Genomic DNA, 10,164 nt, shown 5'->3' with positions numbered 1-10,164 from the left:
TTATCAGAATCAGTATATTCACGATGTAAATATAAAACTGTGAATATAAAATGTACTGTTTGAAGTGTAGAATCATCTACATTGAACGGTGTAGTGAGATATTTATCGATACAGGCTTTAGCTCGACTTTGAATGTTGTTACTTAATGAATTTATAATGTGTTTAATGCTGCTACAGACGGTAAATGAACTATTACGAATGAATTGCGCTCCTTTTATACCGGCGAATGAGTCATGGTGAGGATAAATGACTTTTTCAACTTGTGTATGTCAGAAATAACTTCTATGAATTTCATATCATGTTCTTCTCAATGAAGATCAATCAATACATAAGTTTTTTTTAAATTAGTTTTCAATTTTAAAACAGTATCTTTCATATTTTTAATCTCTGTTAAAAGTATCTCATGTGAAGTTTTACCTTACTTGGTCAGTTCCTCTGAGCTTGTGTTCAAACTTATCATAGCTCATTATTTAAATGAATAAAAAAAAGAAACAAATTGATGATATTAATAGTAAAAGAAACAAATTGATAATAATAAGTTAAATTCTTTTTAGGTTTTTTATTTATTAAATTATTGTCACTTAAATAAATTCTAATAAGCTGACGCCAAGGCACTCAAACTTAATGATTCTCTTTTCAATTGACTGATTACAGTATTGTACGATCCCCGGTTTAAAATGAAGTGTTGAGGTAGTTTGTTAAGAAGGAAAACGTCAAACTAGAGACCGAGTTCGATGACGATTCTTTTCCGAATTTCGTTTGAATTTTTTTAATGCTAGTAACTGCGTACAAAGCGGAAGGACATAACTCTTTCAGTTTCTTTGTTGGCAAGAAGGATGGGATACGTGGTGCAGCTTTGATACTCGTAGTTTCTATGATCAATATGTTAAATTCAAAATATAAAAATTAAACTATTCAAAATAGAAAAATCTTAGTCAGACTAAAGCAGTGGTGCTGGCCAAACGTCTGTGAATTTTTGAATGTGAAAAAATGTCTTGTTATTCGAGGTCTTATTTTATTCACGAAATTAGTCAAAATGAAAATGATGTTCGTGCAAGTAAATATTTGATTAATCCATGACTTCAACAGTTTGAAATATCACCGTTACATTTGTGTATTGTAACTTTTTTTGGTTTTTATGTATTGATATATATCTTTCTCAAAAGTAGTTTTGACAATGTAGTGATTCCTTTATTGTTTTAGCCACTTTAATTTCATAAACAGGAAAGTAAAGATATTGCAACGCAAACAGATGTAGAAGATTGTGAAAAATCTGTGACTTCAAAAAAAAAGCGTAACTGTCAAAGTCATTATTCTTAATGCTGTAAGTATAAAAAAATTTTAACGTCGGAATGGAATCTGTGAATTTTTTTGGTTAAATTTTTTTTTTCGAATTTTAGACACCTTCAGACTTGACAATGTCACAGATTATAAAAAAGTATATTGACACAAGTTTTTATTTTACAAACAAATTATTTGCATAGTGATATATTATTCTGATTGCAGGAGGTTTTTAAGAAAATATGCATGAAAGAAAAAAGTAAAGAGTCTGTAACTGAATGTTATCCCGTATCGATGGTAAACTTTTATTCAAAATCATATTTTTTTTTAAATTATTCGCACATTCATTTATTATCATACATTTTTTAGAATCAGTCCAACAGAATCAGCAAAAGTTCAACGAAAAATGACTATATGAATGAACAAAATAAAGAAAATACTCAATCATACGATGAATAAGTTCCCGCCTCAGAGGTAAAATATTTTAAAAATTTCTATAATAATAATTATTCGATTTCTAACATCAATTATTTTTATTTATTTTTTTATAGTATAAGCAGAAGGAACAATGCCTTAAATGAAAAAGGCAAAATAACGGAAAAACTAATAAGCTTGCATATCAACATAAAGTACTTATTTTTATCTACGTTGCAACGATTACTGAAAATCGTTCGACTCGCGTAGGTCAACAAGCGGCTGAGCGGAATAGCCGCGATCGGTTCGAGAGAGAGAGAGAGGGCACGTAGGGGCAATGACCGGGAGGGGAGAGTTCGGTATTCAGTATGACTGTGCCACCCAGTTCGGGTAGATCGTCTCTACGGTTTTCGTGCTACCAACGCATTAGACATTAAAAGAGTGAGATCCAGGAAGCCAGAGTACGACTGTGTCACTCAGTCCGGTAGCATCCAAGTAAGTGAGCGTGGTGTAGACATCGTTCTGTGGTTTTGCGAGCGAGAGCCAAGGGTGCAGCGAGTAATCGGCGAAAGTGAGCGAGTGGTGCGTGCACTGGTGAACGTACGCGGCCGTAACCGCAGTTGGAATCGCCTATAGCAGCAACACCAACAGCAACAGCAATAACAGCAGCAACACAAACAACAACAGCAATAACAGCGGCAGTGCAGCGAGTGGCGGAGCAGTTACTCAGCGGCTTGTGTATCGGATACGGTTGGCCACCGTATCCTCATCGGTCTCGCGGTAGGTGCACCTTCCCTTTATTGTTGTTAGCGTGCGATCCCGCGCAGCGTGCGCGAAGAGATAATTTGTTGCGTGCGAGCGGTTAGTTCGCGTCGGTCGCGATTTTCTCTCTCTCTCCATCCGTTTACATTGTCAATTGTATTTGCGTGCGCAAGTCTCTCGGCAAATCCCCCCGTGTAATTGATTCATTTAAATAAAGTGAACGATAGTTATTACTAAATCAAGTCATCGTTTTGTCTTTCCTTTGTCCGGAGTTCGCGTTTGTTTACTTTCGTTTCGAATAAGCCGGTAGCGTAGCACGGATCACGCGGAGATCGGTAGAAGCGAATCGCCAACCAAGTTTCCAGCAGCGGCCGTAGGAGCGCTGCTAGGCAAGAGCGACAGCGCTGCCAAGTGGCGAGTTGGGAAACCCAACTCGGATTGGCGAGGAGACTCTGCGCAGGCGCACTCCCGGGCAAGGTAGGTTGACGTGCTTTCGGCACGTAGATAACAAGGCGTCGTTGACCGAGATAATAAATAGGTTTAATAGGTTAAACGGCAGCCTGTTACATGGCGCCCAACAAATATTAGGACTCACACACACAAGGGGAGTCAATTTGCACAAAAAGAGAGAGCGACGCACGGGAGAGAGAGACACTTACGCGCGTGCGTATTAAGGTGCGAGCGGGTAAAATAACACGTGGTTCGTTCGGCATGTGCTCTGCAGTAGGGAAAAGGCGCTTCTCCGACCCAATAACACCTGCTTTTGTGTGCCGAGAGCACACTAACCCTAAGGGTCGAAGAGACGTCCAGAGTCGCCGAAACGAAATAAAAGGGGTGACAAATTGTTGTTTTTTTTTCGTTTTTTGTCAAGTGGTTATCCACATCTCAGAACATTTAGGTGGGGGTTAGTCACCGAGCGACAGTACCTGCAGAGCACGCAATTGGGGTGTGTGTAGGGTTAGATTTACTAACCCGGTGGAGCTAACAAACAGTTAGTCTCCACCTATAGGCAGGTAGTTGCGAGTGGAAATTCGTACTTCCTTAGGGTACGCGGCACCTGCACATACCCACGAGCCCCGTGGATTGTTGCCTTGGAATTGAAGGCGTACTAGAGTAGTTGATATAAATTGCAACACCCCGCTCGCGCCTTGGGCGATAGGAGGCGGTAGTGTTCGACTAGGTAAATTAACCTCAACCGTCACCTACGCCCCAGCATAGGCGATATGGAGGATACCGCCGACGCGATAACCCGGTGGGCATCGGAGCTGCCTTCGACACAGCTGGATAGATACCTGACGCAACTGGAGTTGCGTACAGACGGTCCCAAGCTGATGCAGGCAGTTCGGCTAGCGTATTGGTTGTTAGGCGAATATATCGACCTGGACTTCCAAGGAGCGGCATTGGATAGGGAGGCGACACAACGCAGACGAAGGAGCCGAGAGAGGTGGCTGGAGTCCAGGCGACAGAAGTTAGAAGCAGCTGATGCCGAGGATCTCGTCGCCCACCCGCTCATGCTGCTGTATAGAGATGAGGTAGTAGAGGCGAACCTGACGCGGACTCTCGCGGTCTTCGACAACCTAGAGGAGGATAGTCGGAGCGAGATGGGGGAGCGAGAGCCCGTAGAGGAAGAGGGGACCGGCGGGGTCAAGGGGCCCTCGGAGGGGGTCAGTAGTGAACACAAGGGTTCCACCGGATCGCCAGATAGGCGAAGAGCTCGTCGTTTCGAGAACGCGGAGCTACAACCTCAAGAAGAAGAGGAGGAGCGGTGCGTGACCGAGCGATTAAAGGAAGAAATCGAGCGCAACCGAGTCGGGATCAACCGCATACTTGAGATGCTGGAAAGGCACGATCAGGTATGCGCGCGGTGGAGCGACCAGGTGACCGCCCTGCAAGTGGAAGTCCAGCAGTTGAGGAGCAGGGACCCCACCAATCGACGAACGGTCATACTAGAGCGGCCCAGGAGAACCGTGGACTTCCAATCCACGTATACGTGTCACTACGACCCGAGGGTACCAGGAAGTACCCCGGAACCCCAGCGACCGACCCCTGGCGAACCTCGAGAGGCTCCCCAGAGGCAGGTGCCTTTACGGACGGAGCAGCCACTAAGAAGAGGACCAAGGGACGCCGACATGGGTGAGGAGCAGGCGATCCCGGAAGGATCCGCCTGGTATAACACCAATGCGGCGTCAGGGTACTATGCGACTCGGGATGCGGGTAGGATAGTCCGAGGCTGGAAGCTGCGATACTCAGGTACGGCTTCAGAGTGCGTGGATACCTTCTTGTCAAGACTGGAGGATCTACGCGCGGGCTTCGGGCTAACGGACGGCGAAATCCTGTGCTCGGTATCAGAGCTCCTCGAAGGTGTTGCGAGGACCTGGTACGAGCTTAACAAATTTAAGTGGAGGAGTTACGCCGATTTCGTAGCTGGCGCTCGACGTTGGTTCGGGTCGAGCGAGCTGCAGCAACAAAGATTGCTGCAAGAGGCTCAAGCACGGTACCAGGAGAAAGGAGAGTTGGTACGAGAGTACGCCTGCCACCTCCTCTTCATGCTAGCCCAGCTACGTCCGCCGTTACCCGAGCAGCGAAAATTAGATTTGCTATACGCAAATCTCCTGCCCGCCATCCGTATGCAGCTGCGGTGGAACGCGTTTTCCAACGTGGACGAATTCCACGCCCGGGCGACTGAGATCGAGACCGCTTTGCGGGACGACAAGCGCCCGAGGACCAGGCTGGAGCCTACGTCCACGTTATACCCCGAGCACATGGGGGTGTCAGCAAAGGCACCACCGCCCCGGGCAGGACCCCGAACGGCGGCCATGTCCAACAAACCTCGGGGTAGGGAACAGCTGCAACCCGAGTCACCGGTCAAAACCCAGGCCAGGAAACCCGGGGACCGGTCCACAATCGCCGCAACGCAGGCGACAGACCGCATTGAAGATCTGTCGTCGCAGATTGCGACACTGCGACGTGAAATGGACCGGTACTTTAAGGAGAGGAAGGCTAACTCTCCCAAGCGGCCGAGGGGTCGGCCGCAAGAAAAGGGGAGGAATAAAACCCCCCCTGGGTCTCCTGGCCAGCGACGAGAGGGTCAGCGGAGAAAAATAGATTTCTCCCAACCAATCAAGTGCTCGTCTTACGGCAAGCTGGGCTTCACCAGGAGGTATTGCCCGGATTGCAACAAGGGAAACGGGCAGGGAAACGGAGGACGGAGGTCCCCTCCGCGTCCCCAGTAAAGGTGACCTCTCGTCGCGGGTCGCTAGAACGTGGCAGGGGCCCGTCAGCGACCCCAGGTTTCAGGAGGGTCTCGTCAGGGATATCGGACCCCACGAGACCTGGCAGTGCGGTGGCGTTGGAAGCGACAGCGACCGAGCAGATGCCTGATCTGGGTAACCGGGCATTTTGTATCCTCGAAGGGTATGGAGGTCGAATTCAGGTGGTGGAGCAGGGGTTTGAATGGGTCGGAGAGGAGACCGTCAGACCCAAAAACTCCAGGAGACCACCTGACGCTCCAGAGGATACGCCGGCGACCCAGAAACCAGCGGGTGAGAGCACGTCGACGCGAGTAGCGGCGACCCAAGGCAAGAGGAGCCGTGAAAGCCTCCGGACCATTGAGGAAAAAGGGACGGAGAAGGCTCCCCGCAGCTATAATCCCGAGGATAAGACCAGATGGTGGCTTCAGGTGGACATAGGCGCCTACAAGTTGAGGGCACTCTACGATACCGGGGCCTCATCGACGGTAATGGGTCAACTCGGGCTTAGATTGGCATCGGACATGGGGCTGGGCCTGGATGTGACGCGTGCGGGAGAAGCAAAGCTCGCCGACGGTCGCCCATGTCCCATCTTGGGTCATGTGATTTTCCCCTTCACGGTAGGGTGAATCACGGAAGATGTAAGGGTCGCTATAACGCCACTGCTGTCTGATGACTGCTATGTAGGCGCGAATTTCGTACGGGAATTCAGCGCCAACCTGAACCCTGACACGGACCAGCTGTACTTGGCGAAAGCCAAAGTGGCGGTACCGTTGGAAGTGGCAAGCGTCACTGGTACGTCGTGCCTCGCACCCGTAGGCCTGGTAGAAGCCACGGAAGCACAGCGTTACGGTTGGCCACCGTATCCTCATCAGTCTCGCGGTAGGTGCACCTTCCCTTTATTGTTGTTAGCGTGCGATCCCGCGCAGCGTGCGCGAAGAGATAATTTGTTGCGTGCGAGCGGTTAGTTCGCGTCGGTCGCGATTTTCTCTCTCTCTCCATCCGTTTACATTGTCAATTGTATTTGCGTGCGCAAGTCTCTCGGCAAATCCCCCCGTGTAATTGATTCATTTAAATAAAGTGAACGATAGTTATTACTGAATCAAGTTATCATTTTGTCTTTCCTTTGTCCGGAGTTCGCGTTTGTTTACTTTCGATTCGAATAAGCCGGTAGCGTAGCACGGATCACGCGGAGATCGGTAGAAGCGAATCGCCAACCAAGTTTCCAGCAGCGGCCGTAGGAGCGCTGCTAGGCAAGAGCGACAGCGCTGCCAAGTGGCGAGTTGGGGAACCCAACTCGGATTGGCGAGGAGACTCTGCGCAAGCGCAATCCCGGGCAAGGTAGGTTGACGTGCTTTCGGCACGTAGATAACAAGGCGTCGTTGACCGAGATAATAAATAGGTTTAATAGGTTAAACGGCAGCCTGTTACAACGTATAATTTCTTTCATCATTAATATACTTGTATAATAAAATAATTTGATATTTAAATTTATTTAAACACGGTAATTAACGTCAAAAAGAAAAAAAAATACAGAGAGTAACCAACTAAAATTAATAATCAGCAGGTAATAGATCTATAAAAATAAATTATTTGCAGTTTTACGTTTGTAAGCATGGTTGGTGGAAAATAATATTTTCAGATTTGTGATATGCAGCCGGTTATAGTGGTGGATCATTTTAATGTATACCGTCCAAACAATAAGTTGCAGCTGTTATCACGCATTCAGAAAAAGATTCATAAAAAAATCAAAAAAGATCTATCCTGTAGAATAGTTGAAAAGTTCAAAAACTCACCAAAGGATTATGTACATATAAGTATATAAAAAAAATCATCCAAGAAACAAAATGAAAAAGATAAGACAGTTTTAAAAACAAATGAACTAAAATCTGATGACAAACCAATGACTAAAAAAGTATCTTTAATAATTAGCAATATTGAGACACATGTACCTTATAAAAGACGTAGAAATAAAACTAAACCTATTAACACAAAAACACAAGATAATAATAAACCCAACACGTACATCAAGACTGAGAACCAGACAGCGAAGATCTCCTCCACGTTCTAAATCTATAATCACTACAAGTTCCGATGAGTTACCCGAACCTCAACAAAAAAAAGCTCTTTTTTATATATCTAATGTAATTTTTATACTTTTATAATAAAAATAAAACATCTAAATATTGTATAATTTTTTTATTTAATAAAAATTCTAAGTATGACATTGGATTATGCAATATATGCATTATAAACTTGTATTATTTTCTTGTGGCAAATGGGACAAAAAGTAAATTTGATTGCACACGTGGAGCATGTTGCTATATGTCCACATGGCTAAAAAATCTTTTCAAGTTCTTCAACAAAGCCGATCTTACAAATTTTTTCATTACTAATTTTATCAACGGTTGCTTGTGGTAATAAGGCTCTAGATATAGTACTCTTAAACGAATCTGCATTCAGTCGGTACTCGAGCATAAACCACGCTCATCTAAGCTTGGTGGATTTGGCGAATTCATGGTTAGGTCAATTCCGATCGGAATGTTGCCACAGGGCACATTACGAATAAATCGGCAGAGCTTACTATCCATCTTAGGATCATCTCGCTCTTTCCAGCGATAAATCTTCACTTTACACTCGAAGTATCGAACTTTGTTGATTTCATTTATAAAATAAAATCCTGTAGCAGCTAAATCTTTGGGCTGCACGTATGAGCATGGCCAGTTGTGAAAACTTTTCAGCCTAACTTGTTTAGATCTGTAAAAATAGATTTGTAAGAAAAAAAAATTGCTACGAATTGAAATAATTACGACCTATAATCTGACATGGTGCTTCAATGTGAGTATTACTACATCTGAATTAAAAAAATCAGTTGCACACAAGCTTAAACTTGTACCTTCTCCCTTTTAAAATATGTATATGAATGAGATTTTTTTTGCGAATGTGATCATTCTCTTGTGTGATGGGAAGAGGGAGACGGAAAAATAATTGGCTTTCTTCCAGCCTCAACCACCACCAGCGGCGCAATCAGCCAATCGTTGCAGCTAAAATTTGTTGTGCGCCAGCTACCGTCCACGCGTTAGGAGGACGAGTAGTGGTGCGAATCGGCTGATTCTGGTCGCTGAAGGTCGGGTCGCTAATCGTTTCTCCTCGCACTGGCTTCGCTGACCACCTATAAATGTAAGACGAAACGCGAAAACCGAGCTAGCATGCGAAGGGAAATGCGGGCGGCGGCTAGTCAAAATATCGGGGCAGGGGCTCTTCTCAGAAGCAGGTCCTTGGAGCGGCGTCACAGGGCTCTATGTCAGCAATCCAGGGGCGGTGAAGAGTAGTGAAGGGTTCGATCTCACGCGCATTCAAAATGGCGTCACCGCGTTAGCCGGCTCCGCGTAGTCCGATCGCATTAGCTACGGGGGAATGCGGAGTCTCAAGGCACAAAGTTAAATCAATGACAACGCAGAATTATCACTGTAAATTATTATTTATTAATCAAGTCGTGATCGGTTTCCCCGGGTCAACCCAAGGTCAAGCTATCGTTCTCATCTAACTATCGTCACGCTATTGTTCTCGCGCAAGGTCAAGCTACTGTAATTTCCTATTATCTCGATACCTAATCTATAGTCTGCCCAATGTCCATTTATTCTACTCTATTTTAGACAAAGCGGATCAATCTGATTATCCACGTCGACGCTATCCCCATTTGCAGCACGCGAGTCATTCCTAATTAAGCGCACCACAACGCGACCGCAGTCCGCACTTGCGATATACCCAGGTCAGGTCAGTTGGTCGGTCAGAAAAACACTTCGAAACAAAGGCGACCGTATTCATACACCGTAGATCAATCATGAGTTAATCGAAACGAATTTCGAGTCCGCGAGGCCTAAGTTATTTCGCGCATTCCCGTTCGCAATTAAAACGTAAGATATACTTACAGGTGTTGTGAAGGTCAGGTCCACCGGGCTATCGTCCTTTTTGTCTCTCTAACGTTCTCACTTGGAACTCACCACTGGTTCGCTTGGATTGCGTCCGTCCTCGGCTGCGGCTATCAGGGGAGTAGGCCGTGGCTAGCGCGGCGTCGTTTTGCGTCTCCTCGATTACCTCCCCTTACAATCATGGGTTTTGATTTGATTGGTCAAAACTGTCGACAAGCCGATCATAAATACCCTACCAGTCGTCCCAACAAATGTATCGGTATCATCTATCTCGCTCATACGCATGTACTACCCCATTCCCTCTGGCGCTCGATCATTCTCCTATCGATCGTCTCACTCGCACTCATATGCTGACTCTCTCTCCCTGCCCCACTCTCGCTCTGGCTCAAGCTTGCTACCGAGTGCAATATGGCCGCCGCTCAGCTCACACGTTAGCGTCGCATCCCGTTGCTGTCCTCCGTACCTTCTTTCCGGTGCTCGGAAGATCGGTTAGTGTGTGTATGTATGTATTTCGGACAGTCCTTCAG

Source organism: Phymastichus coffea, unplaced genomic scaffold (assembly GCF_024137745.1).
Source record: "Phymastichus coffea isolate CEN01 unplaced genomic scaffold, Cenicafe_Pcof_1.1 PCOF00027, whole genome shotgun sequence".
Lineage (NCBI taxonomy): Eukaryota > Metazoa > Arthropoda > Insecta > Hymenoptera > Eulophidae > Phymastichus > Phymastichus coffea.
This window is presented reverse-complemented; position numbering follows the sequence as displayed.